Below are 22,814 nucleotides of genomic sequence, written 5' to 3' on the forward strand. Positions count from 1 at the left end.
TAGGGTAACCGTTCATGAGAGAAGCTTATGTAAATTTTCATTCTTTTATTAATAAATTGCTTGAAGTGGTCGCGTTGGCTCACGCCGTGGACTGTTGCCCTCTTTGAGGGTTTTAACCACATCAACAATACTGGTGTATTGATCTGTGATCGTTTGTGAGCGGTGTCCTTTGGTATTCTGTCTAAGGAACTTACCCTGTAAATTCCTACATGGTATCAGAGCTATTTGAGGGCCGCATCTGTTGGTGATCGAAATCTGAAGCCGGTAGAACTCCATCCGATTTTCATTTCCTAGATCTTTGTTTCTGACTATTTTCGGGCCGAGAGGACTGCTCTATTGTGTTAGGAGCATCTGTTCCAGTGAGGAACCCCTTTCGTTTCACGCGAAAAGGTTTCTGGTAGCTCTAGCTACATCATTTTTAAGATCTGGAGGTATACAGTGTTTATTTGTAGTTTCTAGTTATTTTCTCTCTATTTATTTCAGTTTATTTAGCTCTTTGTGTTTTTATTGCTGGATCTATACCTTTCATTTCCGCGTATTGATGCAGGAGCATCCAGCCTAAGAAAACTCATTGCAATCTAGTAGACATAGGTGTATTGTGTTTTGAAGGAACTTGGTTTCCCAAGTGTGAACTAAATGTAATTATTAATGTTTTGAGTAATTTTAATGAGAGAAGCTAGAATAGGGAATTAATTGAATATTGTGAGGCATATTTGTAAATGTTCTCTAATATAGGAGAACATGAGAGATTTAGGATATTTGAAAGATAGAGGGATTTGAGAATTGATTGTAAATCTTAGATTAGGAGTCAGTTCATGGATTTAGGGATTTGAGAGGAGTTTTAGGAACAATGAAGAGATTTAGGAATTTTTTTAAGAAATTCATGGATCTAAACCAGAATTGGTTTTAGAGTCCCTGGGTATAAATGTAAGCCTAAAAGGCAAAGATAGAGGTTAGACAGGTTAGAAAAGTTAGAGAGATAGATAGCTAAAGTGTGGTTTGTAAGCTTACGGGTAGAGAATGTAAATAGAGGCCACTGTAAAAGAGAAACTAGGCCAAGAGACAGAGTCCCATTTTGTAATTATGTGTGGATTTATATATGCGCAAAGATTTAATTCCAAGTTGTATAATGCGTGATTGAGTGTTGAATATAGATTGAGTGCATCGATTCTGAGTGCGTAGATGGGTGATTCGAGTGTTGACTGATAAATTATGTGTCTATCAGAGATTCTGCGTAATATATGTAGGCAGGCCGATTCGAAGTGATTATATAGAGGAAGAATATGACGAGGAGGGTTGTAATGGATTGTTAAATCCATTAGAATGATCAATGCTCAAGCTCAGGAGGGATAGTGCAGTTAAAAACCTTGAGAGATCAAACCTTTGATGGAAGTGGAAACCACAGAAACCTGCAGAAAATAGCGTAAAACCGAAATAAAGAGGCAGACAGAGAAGCTAAGTGTTAATGCTCAGCAACCGTCGGATCTTGAAGATCGACGACCCAGATTAAAAGATCGAATCGCAACCAAGCCTTGGGGAAATGGCAATGAACGGGCGCGATTAATCGTGGACTGTTGGATCATGGCCAGATCAACGGTCATGATCTAATCGCATATCGGCGATCAGAGGTGCCAAGGGTCAATAGTCATGCATGTTGCGATATCGCCGACAGCGATAATCGATGATCGGCGTTTGCGATTTATCTGCGATCAGCGTCAGGTTCTATAGGCGATCAAGCAATTAATCGTCGACCGTCGAATTGTGATCCTGATCAACGACTGCGATTAAATCAACCATCGCATATCGGCGTTGGTGGAGATCAGAGTTATAAGCGGACAGGCTCGACGGAGGCGGACCCGACGATATTTATAGTCACGGGTATAATGGATTTGAGTTCCGGCTTATGCTTCTCGGCGGGGATTTTCTTTTGTAAATCCCTTTTTCCCGTGTATTTCCAATATGTATGTTGGTTGGGATTTTAAGGTAAAATGGTGATATATGTATTCCGATAGTCACAGATCGGAAGAAAATGGGTGATGGGCATATAAGACCATGAAGAGCCGATAGCGATTGCGATGAAGGTATCCTCGATTAATGTGCAGCGTTAGTACAGAAGGCGGGAAAAGGTCTGTTTGTGTGATAATTCCTTTGTAATTGATTTATAAAGGAATTAAGCGCGATTGAAGGTTGTAAAGGGTTTTAAGTGTTAAAACCATACGTGACCAATGGTAAGAGGGAAGGCTGTATATATGGGTTTATAAAGGCTTGAGGACTGTTTAAAGTCCCGATAGGAGGACTCGGGCGGGGTGATTGGTTCCGATACAAAGGAACTGTAGATAGAGAGGGCCTTAACCATTCATGATTGAAGTTTTAACTCCTTAGAGAGTTAAAATTCATGGGACAGATCAGATATATGCATAAGGCATGCATTCTGTGGGTAAAGTAGGGGTAACCCTGCATCACGTATGCTCTTTGCCCTGCAACTCTGGGCGATCTGGGCAAATCAGAAACAGAGAGGAAGGATTTTTCTCATGTGTATGCTCTTTTCCGCCGCGCCTTAGTGTGATCTCGGAAAATCAGAAACATTGAGGAAAATATTTAGTTTCCGAGTAAAGCTAACTTCAAGCCGTAAGGTTTGTTTTTTTTGTATGTCCATGCTGGGTTTTGTGTTTTTTTTTTTTGTAGGGAAAAAGAGCTTCCTCAAGTAAGCACGCAACCCAAAGCTTTAGTGACTAAAAAAAAAACCCGCCCCTTCCTTTTTTACAAAAATTACTAAAATTTTAGTTTAGCTCACTTGGTCTAAAGCTACTTTATGAGAATAGAGGTCTTGAGTTCAAGTCTTCTTTTTGTTGAGCTAATTAGATTAAGTTTAGAAAGAGGGCGAATTTTTTTAATATAACATTATCATTCATTTCCGCACATTCCCGCACTTCGTCGACATCTTCATCAAATTTTCTTCAAAAAGCCATAACTTCTTCTTCCGGAAGCCGTTTTCAGAGCCGTTTTTTTTTTAACCAGCCTAATTTTTCGAGATCTTTCCATTGGAACACTTAGTTTCAGCATCTATAGCTTCCGTTTATGTTAAAATGGAAAGTCCATGCCAAGTTATTCTTGATAGCACCAACTACTTCCAATGGTGGTCCTACATTGTGGATTTACTTAGAAGTAAAGGTTTTTACAGAATAGCCTTAGGCCAAGAAACCAAACCAAAAGATGAAGATAAGGTAGCTAAATGGGAAAATAGGCAAGATCAAACACGTGGGTTGATAGGGATGTCTATTTCTCAAGATATTAGATTCCATATTGCAGAACTTGATACTCCTGATGAAGCAATGAAATAGATCACTAAAGTTTTTGGAATTAAAAATGAACTTAGAGCCCATCAACTCGAAAATGAGTTGCTTACATTGGACCCCAATAATTTTTCTTGCATTGAAGATTTTTTGCCCAAGTTCAAGACCCTTAGACTTCTCTTGGAAGGTGTTAAGGTTAAGAAAAAAGATAGTAACCTTATCTATTCCATTCTTACTAAGTTGGGACCAGCCTACTCTGTCTTTGTTTCCACCTTCCATTCTACAAGAGAAGCCTTCATTTCTCAAGGACCAACCTACAAGTCCCCTTCCTTTGATTCCTTTTGTGATTCTTTAATAAGAGAACAATAAAAACTCTTACATCTTGGTCTTCTTAATCTTGGAAACTCTTTTAAGAAAGCCTTAGCCACTCGGCAGCAACCAAATTCAAAGAATATTAAGAATTCGTATCCTAAAAGGAATGGTCCTAAACCAAACAAGGGTCCTAAGCAATTTCAGCCTCCAAATGAAAAATCATTTCAACAAAATGATAAGGCAAATAAAAACAAAGGGAAGAAGACGGATAGACATTCCCACTTTTTTAATCGAGATGACCACTTAGAATCCAAATGCTTTAAGAAGATGGAAGCCTTGGAAGCAGCAATGAAGAAGCATAACATCCTTTCGGATCACTCTTCAACTTCAACTTCATCTTCAGGAATAGCACTTTCTGCATGTGGTTGTCAAGCATCTCGGTCTGGCTATGCACTAAATGTATCTTCTTCTTCTCCTTCTCATGAGTGGCTCACTGATTCTGGAGCTTCTTATCACATGGCCAAAAACAAAGCCATGTTTTCTTCTTTAAATGACTGTAACACCAAAAATATATATGTTGGTGATGATAGATCTCTTAGTGTTGTTGGGACTGGAACTGTTCATATAGACAATGGTCAATTTAATGATGTATTATGTGTTCCAACCTTATCCTGCAACCTTCTATCTATATATCAGATAACTCATTCAGGTGAAGGTAAAATCGTTGAATTTTCACCTCACGATGTTGTAATTAAGGACCTAAGAGATCCTCGACAGATTTTAGCTAATGGCATTGCTGATCCTCGACAGTATTTTTTGGTCATAATGATGAAGTGAGAAAACTTTGGCATGAGCAATTGGTCACTTAAACTATCGCTCCCTTCAGAATCTATGTAAAGAAAATATGGTGATAGGTATTCCAATGGTATAATGCGGAGATGGTGTTTGTTCCAGATGTGTGCTCCGAAAACATCATCGGGATAGTTTTGAAAAACGTGCCTCTTGGCACGCCTCAACCCCTTTACAGCTTGTGCATAGTGATTTATGTGGTACACTTCCTGTTGTTTCATTCTCTGGCTACAAGTATTTCTTAACTTTCATTGATGATTTCTCCAGACGCACTTGGGTATACTTCTTAAAACTCAAGAGTGAAGTATTTAAAATGTTCTTGGCCTTTAAGGCCTTTGTTGAAAAACAATCTGGACATCAAATTCTTAAGCTAAGATCTGATAATGGCGGAGAATATGTTAACAAAAAATTCATCAACTTTTGCACTGATAATGGAATTCAAATGCAACATATTGTTCCATATACTCCCCAACAAAATGGTGTAGTTGAAAGGAAGAATCACACCTTAAAGGAAATGGCTAATTGTATGCTTGAATCTAAAGGACTTAGTCTTAATTTTTAGGCAGAAGCAATTAATTGTGCAAATTACATAATAAATCACACTCCTACTAAGGTTTTAAATAATATCACTCCAGAAGAAGCATGGAGCTCAATTAAACCAGATGTAAGTCACTTTCGTGTTTTTGGAAGTGAAGCATGGGCCCATATTCCAGATGAGAAACATAAAGCTTTAGAACCTAAGAGTGAAAAATGTTTTTTTGTTGGATATTCTGAAGATGTCAAAGGATATAGACTTATTCCACTTATGTCCAAAAATGTTATCATTAGAAGAGATGTAAAGTTTGCTGAAAATATATCAGCCCACGAGCCTAGTTCGGCGGATGTGCCACCTCTCTCTTCTACTTTTGAAAATATTTCTTCTTCAGATGATGAAAGCGAGGATGACAATCCCCCCACCTTCTCAAGATCCTCCTTCAGCACCTCAGCTTCCAAAATGGGTCCGTGCTACTCGGGATGCAACAGGTGATCTTGCCGGTGATCCTACAGATCAGTGACATACACATTCTCAGTTCGATAGAGCCTCTTCTTTACTGGCTCAAGCTTCAGCGAATTATGATCTTGACACCTTTGTAGAAGCTTCAGGCCATCCAGATTGGGACACAGCTATGAATGAAGAATATCGTTCATTATTGGCAAATGATACATGGGATCTTGTTTCTCTACCAAAGGGACGAAAACTTGTTAGATGCAAATGGGTTTACAGAACCAAGTATGGACCAGATGGGAAAGTTGATAAACATAAAGCTCGTCTTGTTGCTAAGGGTTTTTCACAGGTTGAAGGCATTGACTATACTGAAAGCTTCTCCCCTGTTGCCAAAATGAACTCTATCTGCCATGTTCTTTCCCTTGCTGCCTCTTTCAAATGGGAAGTCCATCAGATGGATGTTAAATCTGCCTTCTTGTATGGGGACTTACATGAAGAAATCTATGTGGAACAACCTATTGGATTTATACAAACAGACTCCAACCTTGTATGTCAGCTTAAGAAATCCATTTATGGTCTCAAGCAAGCTCCTTGGGCTTGGTATGCGAAAATGGATAGCTTTCTTTTAGAAACTGGCTTTTCTAGGTGTCATTCTGACAATACTGTCTACACCAAGAAAGTGGGCAAGTCTCTTATCATTCTTGTTCTTTATGTTGATGATCTTATCCTCACTGGTAGTGATCCCAACCTTATCACCCATGTGAAGTCCAGCCTTAAAAAGAAATTTGAAATGACAAACTTAGGACACTTGCATTATTTTCATGGTCTTCAAGTCTTGCAAACCAAGGAAGGTATTTCCCTTTCCCAGTCCAAGTATGCCTGTGATCTTCTATGCCATTTTCACATGGAATATTGTAAGCTAGCCCCTTCTCCCTTTCAGTCTGGAGCCAAAATTTCAGTCACTTGTACTTCCCCTGAAGTTGATGCTACCTTATACCGTCAACTTGTAGGAAAAATTTTGTATCTGACCCATACTCGTCTTGACCTTTCCTTTGTTGTTGGCCTTGTTGCTCAGTTTATGCAAAACCCACATGAAAGTCATTGGAAAGCAGCTAAAAGAATACTTCGTTATGTTCGAGGTACAGTTCAGTTTGGGATTCATTATAGTGCAGAAGCATCTCCTCTATTGGTTGGTTTCACTGATTCTGATTGGGCTGGTGACCCTGATGATCGGAAGTCTACTGTAGGTTATGTGTTCACTCTTGGTTCAGGACCTATTACATGGGCTTGCAAGAAACAAAGTGCCATTTCTCTTTCTTCAATAGAAGCAGAGTATCGTGGTGCCGTAGAAGCTAGTAAGGAAGCCTTGTGGCTTCGTCAAATCTTGTCAGAGTTTGGCTTTCAGCAGCAGCATACGACTACACTTTGGTGTGATAATCAAACTGCCATTCAACTATGCAAAGATCCAGTCCAACATCAGTGTAGGAAAAACATTGAACTGCACATGCACTTCATCAGAAAGCTAATTCACGACCATGTTCTTGAAGTGCAATATTGTTCAACAGATGATCAAGTTGCAGACATCTTTACAAAGGCTCTCACAGAGGCAAAGTTTACTAAACTTCGATTTATGGTTGGAGTTCAGGAAGTTGCCACTAAGGCAGGATAGGCTCTAGTGCCTCCTTCCTTCTCCTATTGTGTCATATTTGTACATCCTTCAATCCTATCCCAAGTTGTTCTTAAGGGGGGATGTTAAGATATTCTGACACATAGGAAATAGTTAAGTATAACTTGGTCTAGTGTAGAGTTAGGTAAAGTTTGTTTCTTTACTATGTACTTTTTGTAACTTACAATCTGACGGTCACGATATGTAGTGATCCAATGGTTCATTCTCTCCTCAGTATTACCGACACTTGATCCGTGGCTTAACACCCGATTGGTCCATGATCTCTATTTAAAGAGCATGGAGGGTCATTTGTAGGGTAACCGTTCATGAGAGAAGCTTATGTAAATTTTCATTCTTTTATTAATAAATTTCCTGAAGTGGCCGCGTTGGCTCAGGCCATGGACTATTTCCCTCTTTGAGGGTTTTAACCACGTCAACAATACTGGTGTATTGATCTGTGATCTATTTGTGAGCGGTGTCCTTTGGTATTCTGTCTGAGGAACTTACCCTGTAAATTCCTACATAAATGGCTTAGGTTCCGCAGCAGGTCGAGTCCAGTGGGTATCTGACCACTCAGCGTGTTACGGTTCGAGCTGTGCACACCACAGTGTGGGGCAACGAGCAAGAGCCGAAGGTATTTCACTTGTGAATCTGTTGTTGAATAGAATGATTATGCGTAAAACCCGGCCGATCATGCGGTTGATCATCAGGTTCAGAGTCACAAATGTTTGAGTTGTGCGAAGGTCTTCGGAATGGGGTCGGTGAGTTCGTTTTGGGACAGCTCGAGGTCTCAGAGTGCGGGGAGGGGTTTCCAGCTCTAGAAGAACCAGGTCGCTCATATTTTTTTTAAAGAGATACAACGAGTGAAGGCTTCGCAGTTCGCTTAATTCAACCAGTAGAATCCCCGAGAGGCATGAGGATGCAATGTCCAAGTATCTAATCTTGGCCATGTGGCCTATTTCGGAGGGGGATTTTGCTAAAGAAGGAATTGTAGACGAGCTCGACATGCTCAACATTGTGGAGTTTCCCCAATTCTGGAGGGAGAGCCTCAGTGAGATTACTGCCCGCAAGATTAAGAAATGTGAGCGTGGCAATCGAGTCGAGACGAATGAGGGCGGAATTTGTCCTTCAAAGAAACTCCCCGCTAAATTCAGACATCAGAGAAGGGGAAGCTCTGCGAATTCCATGGAAAGCGGACCGGCGAAATTGTTGATGTACGCGTTGAATTCCACTAGGCTTTTGAGCAAATGTCCGAGGAATTCATTCCGGCTGATGTCCAGCTATTGAAGTTCGCTAAGATTGAAAATGGCGGGTTGGAACTGGCCGGAAAAAGGATTGGTGCTCAGATTGAGAGTCCTGAGGTTGGATAACAATTAAATTTGAGCTAAAATTACTCCGTCAAGATCCTTGTTGAAGAGATCCAGGCCAATTATCACATTGTTGCTGTGGTCGCATATGATGCCTAACGAGAGGTAAGGATTAAACGAGCTTTATATGCGGCCCAGTCTTTGAGACTGTCGGATTTATGGATTTATCAATGATACCAGACTTGAGATCCAAGAGCGCCTGTGTCTCAACATTGTGAACATTATTATTTCCTGAAATAACAAACTGCATTACACATAGCACAAACATCAAAGCAATAGCCAACTTTAAAGCAATCATAATTTCTGCTCTTCACAGAAACTACTGTTGATGGAATCACAGTTCTTTTGTGTTCGCCGCAAGAGTGAGCAGGTTCTTTTGTGTTCATTGCCTCCACGTGCAAATTCCAACACCGCAGAGGTAGAGGCGCAAGTCGATTGCTTTGACTGTAAGCAACTGGTGCATATCATGTATATATATTCTTCTCCATCGCATTCATTTGAATGCATTTCTTCTTACTCACGCAAATATTGCAATTGCAATTATTTTGGTCCTCATCACTGACCCAGAGTAAATTATTTTGAATCTTTTCATAAATAAATATCTAACTAAGCATTACTTCTATGTTTAGCCGTCTGTGGGTATGAAATTCATATTATAGTTTAATGTTTATTTTCAAAGACACTTCCATTTTCGATGGTCGAAGTAGAGTGGACGCGGAGATGATAGTGTTGAGAAAATGGATTCAGGAGTTGACAATGTAAGAAACAAATTACTTGCCTCCACAACACTGGATGAAGTGGGAGAAGTGGTCTGTTACTGATGCTTCAAACATTTGTAAATTTCTATTATGGTTGCAGAACATGTTGATTAACACCAGACCCATCTTTGCCATCATTGCTTTGGCTTTGATATTGTTGAGCCTCCTTGTATTTGTGTTGCTTCTCCTCTTTCTATTCCTTGGAGTATCAGCTCCTCTGATCGCATTGGCTATGGAATTTGTGACCAAATTATTACATGTGTAACATTGGTATACAAACACGTATATACATCATTCATATGTTTTTTGAACACCTCCTATTGGTATTGATCTAAATCAGCTGCCACAATGGTTTTCTCTTTGCAAAACACTATTTATTATGGAAGTTATAGGAATACCAAGACTCATGATAGGGCTTGTATTTTTTAATATTATGCAAGCTTATGAACGATGAAATCCTTTTACGATGGATGCACGCTTATAATCTCTATATATCACTGTACAATTTGTCTCGTGTTTTTTAATACGATGTGGACTTAATCTCTCCCTGTAACAATGTACTAGCTTAATTCTAAATTTATAAAAATTTTAATGATCAAACCCATTGACGATTGACGTAGGCTTGTAATTTCTGCATATCAATGTTATTTGCCTCTGCACAATCATGCAATACTTACTATATTCTCTTTTGATAATATTTATTTTTATTTTTATTTAAAACAATTTCACATGAGACTCGTCATTGCTTTTCTATGCAAAAAATAGGGACGTAGGTAAAGATTTCAACACCATACATACTTTATGCTGTTGAATATTATAAAGATATTTTTGGAGGATAAGGGTCCTTCAATTTTCCCAATGCAAAGAACACCATTTCCTTAATCCCTTAACACTTGCTAGATTGGGATTTTAAAGTGGAGGAATTGTATAGGCATCAAATTTCAAGAGAAAGTTCACATTTCAAATTAAAAGATTAATTACATTTTCGCTTTTCAATGTTCACAAATTAAAATAAATTATTATTATCATAAAAAAATGAAAAATATTTTAAAATTTTATCTATATTTTACACATCACAATTTTTATTTTGTTAAGTTGTGAAGATCTATGAATCTTGCTTAAAATATGAACCTTAAGTACATTTCAAGGAGTGCACATAGATGACATTGGTTCCCCTATATTACAATTTATATAGAAATCATATCTATTTGCTTAAACTCTACACATGAATCAAATGGGGAGAATTTCATTGGATCATTTACTTATAATATATATAATATATATAGGAACCATATGGAGGAAATTAAGTAGAATCATTTACCTTTTCATCTAATATGGATATCATTCCTCAATACAATGAAATTGTTTTTCTTTCTTACAAGACTCAATTATTCACATAATTGCAATGAGTTAAAAAAAAAAAAAAAAAGAAGAAGAAGAAGAAGAAAAGATATAGTATTATTTTATAGATATCATTGTAATCTCCAATAAAGAAAAAAAACAACTATTTAAAACCAAACCAACAACCACAAAATTTTCCATAAAATAAATATAACTTGCAAGAATAGTTTTCCATAAGAATTATGGAGTCAATGATTAATGCACATGTGCATTCCTATGCATGACACCATTTGTAAAAGAACATAGAACTGACATTATTTTTAATCAAACAAAAATGTATGAACATTGAAAATGGGATAATAAGGAATCATAGCTGGATTTAATAAATTTTAATCTCAAGTGTTTGTTGTCATATCTTCAAAATAAATAGGCATAAACAAAACATGTTGGTGATATTCATAAATGCAAGAAATCTAAGAAAGTAGTAAATGCAATCAAAGAGTAGGATGTAAGACAATTTGCATTTTTAAATCCAAACACTAAGAGGCTAGGGTGTTGATTGGAATTGAAATTGTTTTTATCTACGGATAACAAAAGATTTCACCACCACCAAAGTTTTGATCTTCATTTCCCATTAATAAGACACAATTGTAATAAATTATCAAGATATGGAGAGAAATTGTTAGAATTCATTTTTCTAATTGTTTATATATATATATATATATATATATATATATATAATACAAAAATAATAAAGGGTAAAACATATTATAAAGTAAATTTTATCCTTCAAATGAAAAAAATAGAAATGGTTTTCTTTGGAAATTTGATAAGCAACATTTTATTTTAATTTCATTTATATGGGAAAAAATTGTATACCCCTCTATCAAAGGCTAAAGGGTTCTTAGAGGGTAATGATGAATTCAAATTTGAACCCTATATACATACAAACTCGAGTTTAACTAAAATCCAATGCTAGTGAGATAAACTAGAAATACTCTAAAGGAGAAAAAATTGTGGAGAGGAGTTCAGAATTTAGAAATATTTATGGTTGAGGTACTGAAGTATCTCAAGGTTGAGCACAAAATAAATTATACATTTTCCTCATACTAGCCTATTTAATGTGTGCCTCAGTGCAATAAAATGGATACATGTCAACTAAAGGTTGAACACCCAAAGAATTACACATGTAGCTCATAATAAAATTAATTGTAATTTATTTGTTATTTGCAAATTTTTTTTCTAAGTATAAGTTTCTTCATTATTTCTAATAACTATAATAAATTGAAATATGTCTTGGCCTTCCATTAGGGAAACTAGGCGAGGCATAAAATTTCATTTTCTTTAAGAGCCACACAAAATTTTTAGTAATAGTCTACCAAAAATCCAACAACTTTATCTGAAATAAGTGGCCTCTAGGGTTATACTCAAGCAAAAAAACAAATTAAATAGGACTTTATAGTAAATAACCAGAGAACATAGTTAACATTCAATATTTTCTAGAGCTTGAGGCTTCCACATGGATAGGATCCCCATTATCTCTTGGAGAACAATCTAGAGCAGGGGGCAAGTCAAGGCAACCTTCAATTTTCTCTAGTCTTTGGTTCATCGAGTACACTAACACCTATAATTCATCCAATTAAAGAAGCATCTCTTCTCTAGAAGTGTTCCTATCAACCAACACATAGCTGAACAACAACTTGAGGTGTTAGTAAAGAACAACTATAATGATTGAGGTGACCCCAAGAGTGGCCTATGTTTGGAACTTTCCTTTCTACTTTGGAAAGCACCTTAGAGTTAGTAATGCATTTTTTCTCATGTGAAATGTCACATTCCACATGGGAAATTTCTTCTTGAAGGCTAGTATTGTTAGGATATTCCGACACATAGGATTAAGTATAACTTGGTCTAGTGTAGAGTTAGGTAGAGTGTGTTTCTTTACTATGTACTTTTGTAACTAAAAATCTGACGGTCATGATATGTAGTGATATGATGATTAATTCTCTCCTCGGTATTATCGACATTTGATCTGTGGCTTAACACCCGATTGGTCCATTATCTCTATTTAAAGAGCATGGAGGGTCATTTGTAGGGTAAACATTCATGACAGAAGCTTATGTAAATTTTCATTCTTTTATTAATAAATCGCTTGAAGTGGCCACGTTGGCTCAGGCTGTGGACTGCTTCCCTCTTTGAGGGTTTTAACAATGTCAACAATATTGATGTATTGATCTGTGATCTGTTTGTGAGTGGTGTTCTTTTGTGTTTTGTCTGAGGAACTTACCCTGTAAATACCTACATGGTATCAGAGCTATTTGAGGGTCGCATCCTTTTGTGATCCAAATCTGAAGCCGGTAGAACTACATCCGACTTCCGTTTCCTAGATCTACTATTTCTAACTACTTTCAGGCCGAGAGGACTGCTCTATCGTGTTAGGAGCATCTGTTCCAGTGAGGAACCCCTTTCCTTTCACGCAAAAAGGTTTCTGGTAGCCCTAGCTACATCATTTTTAATATCTTGAGGTATACAATGTTTATTTGCAGGTTCTAGTTATTTTATCTTTCTTTATTTCGGTTTATTTATCTCTTTGTTTTTTATTACTAGATCTACACCTTTCATTTTTGTGTATTCTCTTTGCCCCGCGACTCTGTGCGATCTAGGCAAATCAGAAAGAGAAAGGAAGTTTTTTTTTTCTCATGCGTATGCTCTTTTTCGTCGCGCCGTAGTGTGATCTCAGAAAATCAGAAACATTGAGGAAAATTGTTAGTTTCCGGGTAAAGCTAACTTCAAACCATAAGGTTTTTTTTTTGTATGTCTGTTTTGGGTTTTGTGGTTTTTGTTTTGCAGGCAAAAAAGAGCTTTCTCAAGTAAGCATGCACCCCAAAGCTTCGGTGACTTAAAAAAAAAAAAAAAAAAAATCCCCCCCCTTCCTCTTTTCCAAAAATTACTAACCTTTTAAACTAGCTCACTTGGTCCAAAGTTACTTTATGAGAATAGAGGTCTTGAGTTCAATTCTTTCTCTTTGTGAGCTAATTAGATAAAGTTTGGAAAGGGGGCAGATTTTTTTTTTAAATATAACATTATCATTCATTTTCGCACATTCCCGCACTTCGTCGGCATCTTCAACAACCTTCCTTCAAAAAGCCATAACTTCTTCATCCGCAAGCCGTTTTTTTCAATCAGCCTAATTTTTCGGAATCTTTCCATTGGAACACTTAGTTTAAGCATCTATAGCTTTAGTTTCTGTTAAAATGGAAAGTCCATGCCAAGTTATTCATGACAACAACTACTTCCAATGGTGGTCCTACATTATGGATTTACTTAGAAGTAAAGGTCTTTACAGAATAGCCTCAGGCCAGGAAACCAAACCGAAAGATGAAGATAAGGCAGCCAAATGGGAAAATAGGTAATATCAAGCACGTGGGTTGATAGGGATGTCTATTTCTCCAGACCTTAGAATCCATATCACAGAACTTGATTCTCCTAATGAATCAATGAAACAAATCACTAAATTTTTTGGAATTAAAAATGAACTTAGAGCCCATCAACTCGAAAATGAGTTGCTTACAATGGACCCCAATAATTTTTCTTCTATTGAAGATTTTTTGTCCAAGTTCAAGACCCTTAGACTTCTCTTGGAAGGTGTTAAGGTTAAGAAAGAAGATTGTAACATTATCTATTCCGTTCTTACTAAGTTGGGACTAGCCTACTCTGTGTTTGTTTCCACCTTCCATTCTACAATAGAAGCCTTCATTTCTCAAGGACAAGACTATAAGTCTCCTTCCTTTGATTCCTTTTGTGTTTCTTTAATAAGAGAACAAGAAAAACTCTTACACCTTGGTCTTTTTAATCTTGGAAACTCTTCTAAGAAAGTCTTAGCCGCCCAGCAGCAACCAAATTCAAAGAATCCTAAAAAATTGTATCCTAAAAAGAATGGTCCTAAACCAAACAAGGGTCCTAAGCAATTTCAGCCTCAAAATGAAAAATGATTTCAACAAAATGATAAGGCAAATAAAAACAAAGGGAAGAAGACAGATAGACATTGCCACTTTTGTAATTGAGATGGACACTTAGAATCCAAATGCTTTAAGAAGATGGAAGCCTTGGAAGCAGCAATGAAGAAGCATAATATCCATTTGGAGCACTCTTCAACTTCAACTTCATCTTCAGGAATAACACTTTCTGCATGTGGTTGTCAAACATCTCGGTCTGGATATGCACTAAATGTATCTTCTTCTTCTAATTCTCATTAGTGGCTCATTGATTTTGGAGCTTCTTATCACATGGCCAAAAACAAAGACATGTTTTCTTCTTTAAATGATTGTAACACCAAAAATATATATGTTGGTGATGATAGATCTCTTAGTGTTATAGGGATTGGAACTGTTCATATAGAAAATGGTCAATTTAATGATGTATTATGTGTTCCAAACTTATCCTGCAACCTTCTATTTGTATATCAGATAACTCATTCAGGTGAACGTAAAATCATTGAATTTTCACCTCATGATGTTGTAATTAAGGACATAAGAGATCCTAGACAGATTTTAGCTACTGGCATTGCTGATGATTCTACAAGGTTGTATAAGTTTAACAAATTTGGGTCATCAAATCTTCCCTCGGTATTTATTGGTCATAATGATGAAGTGAGCAAACTTTGGCATGAACAATTTGGTCACTTAAACTATCGCTCCCTTCAGAATCTATGTAAAGAAAATATGGTGACAGGTCTCCCAATGGTATCTTGCAGAGATGGTGTTTGTTCTGGATGTGTACTCAGAAAACATCATCAGGATAGTTTTGAAAAGCGTGCCTCTTGGCACGCCTCAGCCCCTTTACAGCTTGTGCATAGTGATTTATGTGGTCAACTTCCAGTTGTTTCATTCTCTGGCTACAAGTATTTCTTAACTTTCATTGATGATTTCTCCAGACGCACTTGGGTATACTTCTTAAAACTCAAGAGTGAAGTATTTAACATGTTCTTGGCCTTTAAGGCCTTTGTTGAAAAACAATCTGGACATCAAATTCTTAAGCTGAGATTTGATAATGGCGGAGAATATGTTAACAAAAAATTCGTCAACTTTTGCACTGAGAATGGAATTCAAATGCAACATATTGTTCCATATACTCCCCAACAAAATGGTGTAGTTGAAAGGAAGGATCTCACCTTAAAGGAAATGGCTAATTGTATGCTTGAATCTAAAGGACTTAGTCTTAATTTTTGGGTATAAGAAATTAACTGTGCAAATTACATAATAAATCTCACTCCTACAAAGGTTTTAAAGAATATTACTCCAGAAGAAGCATGGAGCTCAATTAAACCAGATGTAAGTCACTTTCGTGTTTTTGGAAGTGAAGCATGGGCCCATATTCTAGATGAGAAACATAAAGCTTTAGAACCTAAGAGTGAAAAATGTATTTTTGTTGGATATTCTAAAGATGTCAAAGGATACAGACTTATTCCACTTAAGTCCAAAAATGTTATAATTAGAAGAGATGTAAAGTTTTGTGAAAATATATCAGCCTACAAACCTAGTTCGGCGGATGTGCCACCTCTCTCTATCCCTTCTACTTCTGAAAATATTTCTTCTTCAGATGATGACAGCAAGGATGACAATCCTCCCCCACCTTCTCAGGATCCTCCTTTAGCTCCTCAACTTCCAAAATGGGTCCGTGCTACTCAGGATGCAGTAGGTGCTCTTTTCGGTGATCCTATAGATTAGCAATGTGCACGTTCTCAGTTCGATAGAGCCTCTTCTTTACTCGCTCAAGCTTCAGCGAATTATGATCCTGACACCTTTGCGGAAGCTTTAGGCCATCCAGAATGGGACGCAACTATGAATGAAGATTATCGTTCATTATTGGGAAATGATACAGGGGATCTTGTTCCTCTACCAAAGGGATGAAAACTTGTTAGATGAAAATGGGTTTACAGAACCAAGTATGGACTAGATGGAAAAGTTGATAAACATAAAGCTTGTCTTGCTGCTAAGGGTTTTTCACAAGTAGAAGGCATTGACTATATTGAAACCTTCTCCCCTGTTGCCAAAATGAACTCTATCCACCTTGTTCTTTCCCTTGCTACATCTTTCAAATGGGAAGTCCATCAGATGGGAACTTACATGAAGAAATCTATATGGAACAACCTATTGGCTTTATACAAATAGAATCCAGCCTTGTATGTTGGCTTAAGAAATTCCTTTATGGTCTCAAGCAAGCCCCTCGAGCTTGGTATGCTAAAATGGATAGCTTTCTTTTAGAAACTAGGTTTTCTAGGTGTCATTCTGACAATACTGTCTACACCAAGAAAGTGGGCAAGTCCCTTATCATTCTTGTTCTTTATGTTGATGATCTTATCCTTACTGGTAGTGATCCCAACCTTATAAACCATGTGAAGTCCAGCCTTAAAAAGAAGTTTGAAATGACAGACTTAGGATACTTGCATTATTTTCTTGGTCTTCAAGTCTTGCAATCCAAGGAAGGTATTTCCCTTTCCCAGTCCAAGTATGCCTGTGATTTTCTATGCCATTTTCACATGGAAGATTGTAAGCCAGCCCCTTCTCCCTTCCAGTCTAAAGCCAAACTTTCAGTCACTTGTACTTCACTTGAAGTTGACGCTACCTTATACCGTCAACTTGTAGGAAAACGTTTGTATGTGACCCATACTCTCCCTGACCTTTCCTTTGTTGTTGGCGTTATTGCTCGGTTTATGCAAAACCCACATAAAAGTCATTGGAAAGTAGCTAAAAGAATACTTCGTTATGTTCGAGGCACAGTTCAGTTTGGGATTCATTACAATGCCGAAGCATCTCCTCTATTGGTTGGTTTCACTGATTCCGATTGCGTTGGTGACCCTGATGATCGGAAGTCTACTGCAGGTTATGTGTTCACTCTTGGTTCAAGACCTATTACATGGGCTTGCAAGAAACAAAGTGCCATTTTTCTTTCTTCAACATATTCAGAGAATCGTGGTGTCGTAGAACCTAGTAAGGAAGCCCTGTGGCTTCGTCAGATCCTATCAGAGTTTGGCTTTCAGCAGCAGCATCCGACTACACTTTGGTGTGATAATCAAACTGCCATTCAACTATGCAAAGATCCAGTCCAACATCAGCGCAACAAACACATTGAACTGCACATGCACTTCATCAGAAAGCTCATTCATGACCATGTTCTTCAAGTGCAATATTGTTCAACAGATGATCAAGTTGCAGACATCTTTACAAAGGCTCTCACAGAGGCAAAGTTGACTAAACTTCGATTTATGGTTGGAGTTCAGGAAGTTGTCACTAAGGGGGGATAGGCTCTAATGCCTCCTTCCTTCTCCTATTGTGTCATATTTGTACATCCTTCAATCCTATCCCAAGTTTTTCTTAAGGGGGGGTGTTAGGATATTCTGACACATAGGAAATAGTTAAGTATAACTTGGTCTAGTGTAGAGTTAGGTAAAGTGTGTTTCTTTACTATGTACTTTTGTAACTTACAATCCGACGGTCACGATATGTAGTGATACAACAGTTCATTCTCTCCTCAATATTACGGACACTTGATCTGTGGCTTAACACCAGATTGGTCCATGATCTCTATTTAAAGAGCATGGAGGGTCATTTGTAGGGTAAACTTTCATGAGAGAAGCTTATGTAGATTTTCGTTCTTTTATTAATAAATTTCCTTAAGTGGCCGCGTTGGCTCAGGCTGTGGACTATTTCCCTCTTTGAGGGTTTTAACCACGTCAACAATACTAATGTAGTGATCTGTGATCTGTTTGTGAGAAGTGTCCTTTGGTGTTATGTCTGAGGAACTTACCCTGTAAATTCCTACATGTATTATTATAAAAAAAAATGTATTATATGGTTTAATTTTTTTTTTAAGTTTTGTAGTGGTGAGGCTATATCGTGGTCATATCCAAGAATAACATTCGAATAGAGTGGGGAATTGAATCATTGTCTTAAACATCTAGGAGTACCTCAACAACATAGTCATCACCATCTATCCAAAACCCGTCAACATTTTTTTGTTTATTTTTAAATTAATTTATAATTTTTAATAAAATTTTATTAAATATTTCTTAAATTATCATAAAATATAAATAATAAAAAATATAATTATTAGTAATTTTTAGTTAAAAATATTCTTAACTTTATTAAAACTATGTTAATATTATTTAGAAAAAATCAATTTATTATAATGAAGGATATATATTAAACAACCTAATTATCATATAGATGTGATCATTTATTATTTATGAATAATATACATAATTATATTTGAATATAAAATATTGGCCTAATTTAACTATTTTATAGTATAGCTCACACATTGTAGCTAAATTAATGATCATTCTATTCAAAACTATTATATAAATTACTAGATTAAAGGCTCAAAGTCACTGTGGATTAAGCCAAAAAATAATAATTAATAATCATTATTTTATTTTTTATTTTTTTGGTATATTTTCTAATCAATTTTTGTTAAGTATTTGGTAGGGATTTATTGATCTGAAAATGGGGCTCTTAGGCTTCTTGTCTAACTTACAAGAACCTCTCCCACTTCCAAAGCTTTAAATTTTCCCAAATCTTAATGATTAACCAATGCGGAATTAAGAAATGCTTGAAAATATAGGTGTATGCTTGTATTTGTTTTTTACTGTTGAGTGCTTATGTTCATTTGCTTATGCTAATGTGAAACACAAATAACAGTAAATAAAGTAGTAATTCAACAAACCCATAAGACAACAATATAATATGGAGTTCACCCTGATATCTTGGGCTACGTCTCCTTGAGCTCTAATCAACTCGATTAGGCTCTCTAGGATTATGGCTTCAATTCTTTTACAAGTGCTACACTTAACTCCATTGGTTTACAGTTGAACCAATGGGCTTAGAATGCCATCTTACCTCTGCTTGTATTTGTTCTCCAGATAGGTCTAGGCTTCTCTAGACTTGACTCCTTCAGTCAGTGCTCTGAGCTTCTCGAGCTTCTGGCTTCTCTGACTCCCTCAGAATTCTGCATTTGTCTCTGGAACTCCTTCTCCTGTCTTTGACACACCTCAGACAACCAGCCATAGCTCAATCATTCGATCTCCTATTGTGCTGCAACTTCACTACAGCCTCGTGGCTCTTTAGAAGTCTATTAGAGCTCTCTGGCTTTATGGCTCTGCCTCCAACCTCTGGTGGCTCTGCCTATTACAGTGAGCTCAATTTGAGTCTCACACAACAGATACAATTAGTAGGACTATACTTGGATCCCCTAAGTCTCTCTAGAGTACACAGACTCTCTGGAGTACTCTCTCTGTCTTTGTCTTAACCCTAGCTCACTTGCTGCCTTTGCTTCTTCAGGTCAGCTCGACTCTAGTTTCTCTGCTTCTAGGTCTGCTTACTGCTTCCTGGGCTGCCCCCTCTCCTCTCTACCAGTATGTAGCTTTTAAGCCAATCTGCTTTCTCACTGTTCGTTTCCGCCTCTCGGCTTTTTGGTTCCTTGCCTCCAACTGTTCGAATCCCTTCTTTTGGTGGTTACAGTAACTGCATCACATCTTATAGGCAGGTGGCCACCGATTCCTTTAACGGATGAGCGTGTCAGGTTCACCGGAAACACTCAATCGTTTGAAACGGTCGTTATTTCCATTTACTCTAAGAATGCCCGTGAAACACGAGTCTTTGCCAACTCATCGTCCATGTCAGACTTCAGAATCCTACACAATCTGCTTTATAACTTCGTCAAATCTAGTCATCCATCGGTCAGATCTCCGCTGTTGATCTGGACCCTCCAGATCCTACGTTCATTGCACATATTGGGCAGATAACTTGCTCAACGTTTACCCGTTCGATGTGAGCGGTTTTCTCTCTCTTCCGTCGGACGCGTGTCACTTGCTGTGTGGCATCGGGCAAGACTCAGTCTAAACCGCTTACCACTCAAAGCCCTTCCGATATCCTGCCGGTTTCTGTGGAACCCCACCTCGAACGGAACCAAAACACTTTCCACTGCATTTCGTGATTTTTTGGGTCCAGGCGCATGTGTCTCTCCTTCTTCGAGGGGTTTGCCCTGCGATATGCGATTAGCGACTATCACTAATTGCATATCAGATTCCTCCCCCGTTGACTCAAACCATCGTTGACTTTGCTAATTCGCGACAATGCGCATTACCATGGTCCGCCACTCTGCGCACTTGATTGACAGCCCTCGTTGATTTGCACTGATCGCAATTAGCAACTGTCATGAGGGTTCCTCTTAAATGCTTGATCTTCCCAAGATTTTTAATCTTTGGCATAAATTATAAAGCATTCCTTAAGACTTAGAGAGTTTCAGGATCCATTTTGGATCACGCCTTCCCACTAAAAGAAATTTTGGTCCACCAAGACTGATATATTGATCTGAGTAGTAAATGAGAGTAACAATACCCTCTTCTTTCAGCCTCCCTACACTTGCCTTTGCATAGTGCCTCTGAACGAAAATATATGACCACTTCCCTTCTTGGATGGGTTGGTCGTCTCAAGAAGAACTATTTTCCTCTTTGACTTCATGTAGAACTTCTGCTGTGAAGTTTACAGAAGGTAGTTTGAACTTCTTTGCCTTGATCCTTGATCCAAGGTGGCTCAAGCAAATGTGAAGTACATCTACTCCACAAAACTTTCATCTATACCTATTTGAAAAGCTGCCAACAACAACTCAAGAAGAACTATTTTCCTCTTTGACTTCATGCAGAACTTCTGTTGTGAAGTTTACAGAAGGTAGTTTGAACTTCTTTGCCTTGATCCTTGATCCAAGGTGGCTCAAACGAATGTGAAGTACATCTACTCCACAAAACTTTCATCTGTACCTATTTGAAAAGCTGCCAACAACAACTGTTAACAACAGCAGGCATACAGACAACAACTGGATGGACCAACTCCTGCTTCAACAAAGAAACATATTTCACATCTTGTGAACCCTTCCATGTCTTATATCTGCATACAAATGATTGACTAGATAACCAGCCAATAAAACATGCCTTTACAACAAATGACTCTTCAAGTCAAGCATGTAGGAAAAAGACCTTTAGGACTCTTTTCCAAAAGATGAAACACTTCATCATTATCTCCATTTTGGAGACCAAGTTAACTTCTCCCAAGCCAACATCACATGCATCTCATGCTCATGCATGCATTCCATCTTTCAAATTTCACTTAAGTACATTGTACTTTCGAAGCTGAAATGAACATATTGTTGTAGCAATAAAGTGAGTTTCCTACTCAACTTCTTTCCATTTACCATTTTGGTAAGATCCTGCAACTTGCATTTATTCCACAAAGAAATGCAAACAAATGCATCAATAGACATGCAGTCTTAATTGGATAAGAATTCTAACCATTTCTTACCAATCCATTTCAAAGGTCCCTCCTTTGTTTGCACATCAGCATCAATATGTGAATCATCCTGAAACACATCAATCATGGAATCTTTATTTCCATCCCTGCCATTTTCTTTTTCCACCTTCTCCTTTAGCTTTGGTGGAAGCAATGCTGGATTCAAAGTCCAACACCTTTCAGCAAGATGCCCTTGCTTATGGCAGTAAGTGCAACACATGTGCATCCTTTTGACAACATGATTTGCCTTGTCCTATGGACCTTTGGCTGCTTGCTTCTTTTCCTTCAAAAGTTTCCTGTATGTGGCCATCCTCTTCCAACATCTAGAAACATAATGGTTATCCAAACCACAAAAGGAACATGCAATTCTTTTTCCATGCTTTACAAAATCAAAAGGAATGTGTTTAGAACCAGATTTATACCTGCCTCTTTCACCTTTATTGCCTTCATGAGGAGGTGAAGCAAATGAAGGAGTGGCTCCCTTTGGAACACCATTACTTTCTTCAAGGCTAACAGAGTTTCCACAACTCTTTGGTTCAAGTGTGTGCTTCTGAACACCTGCATTAGGCGAATGATGTTTTGAGCTATTGCATTCCTCCTTAATACAATCCTCACACTTCTGAGGTAGAGGACCTGCAATGAAACTCCATTTTGGAAATGTTTCAATGGCCTTCATGGTAGCTTTGGAACTCTCTCCATAAGACTGTCCATAGCCAAAACCCAATCCTTTTCCTTCATAGCCCATCTTAGGCATTAGCTTGGAACCTATGCCTTTGGTATGTTTTTCAAAAGAACCAATATAAGCATTCTTAGAAGAATTTAAAGACAAACAGGAATGGTTTACCTCTTCTTCAAGTTGATACTTGGCCAAGACTTCTTTAGCAACAAAGAGTTGTGACTCCAA

Source organism: Pinus tabuliformis, chromosome 7 (genome assembly GCF_031772625.1).
Source record: "Pinus tabuliformis cultivar Carrire ecotype Pingquan chromosome 7, CPIR1, whole genome shotgun sequence".
NCBI classification, from domain to species: domain Eukaryota; kingdom Viridiplantae; phylum Streptophyta; class Pinopsida; order Pinales; family Pinaceae; genus Pinus; species Pinus tabuliformis.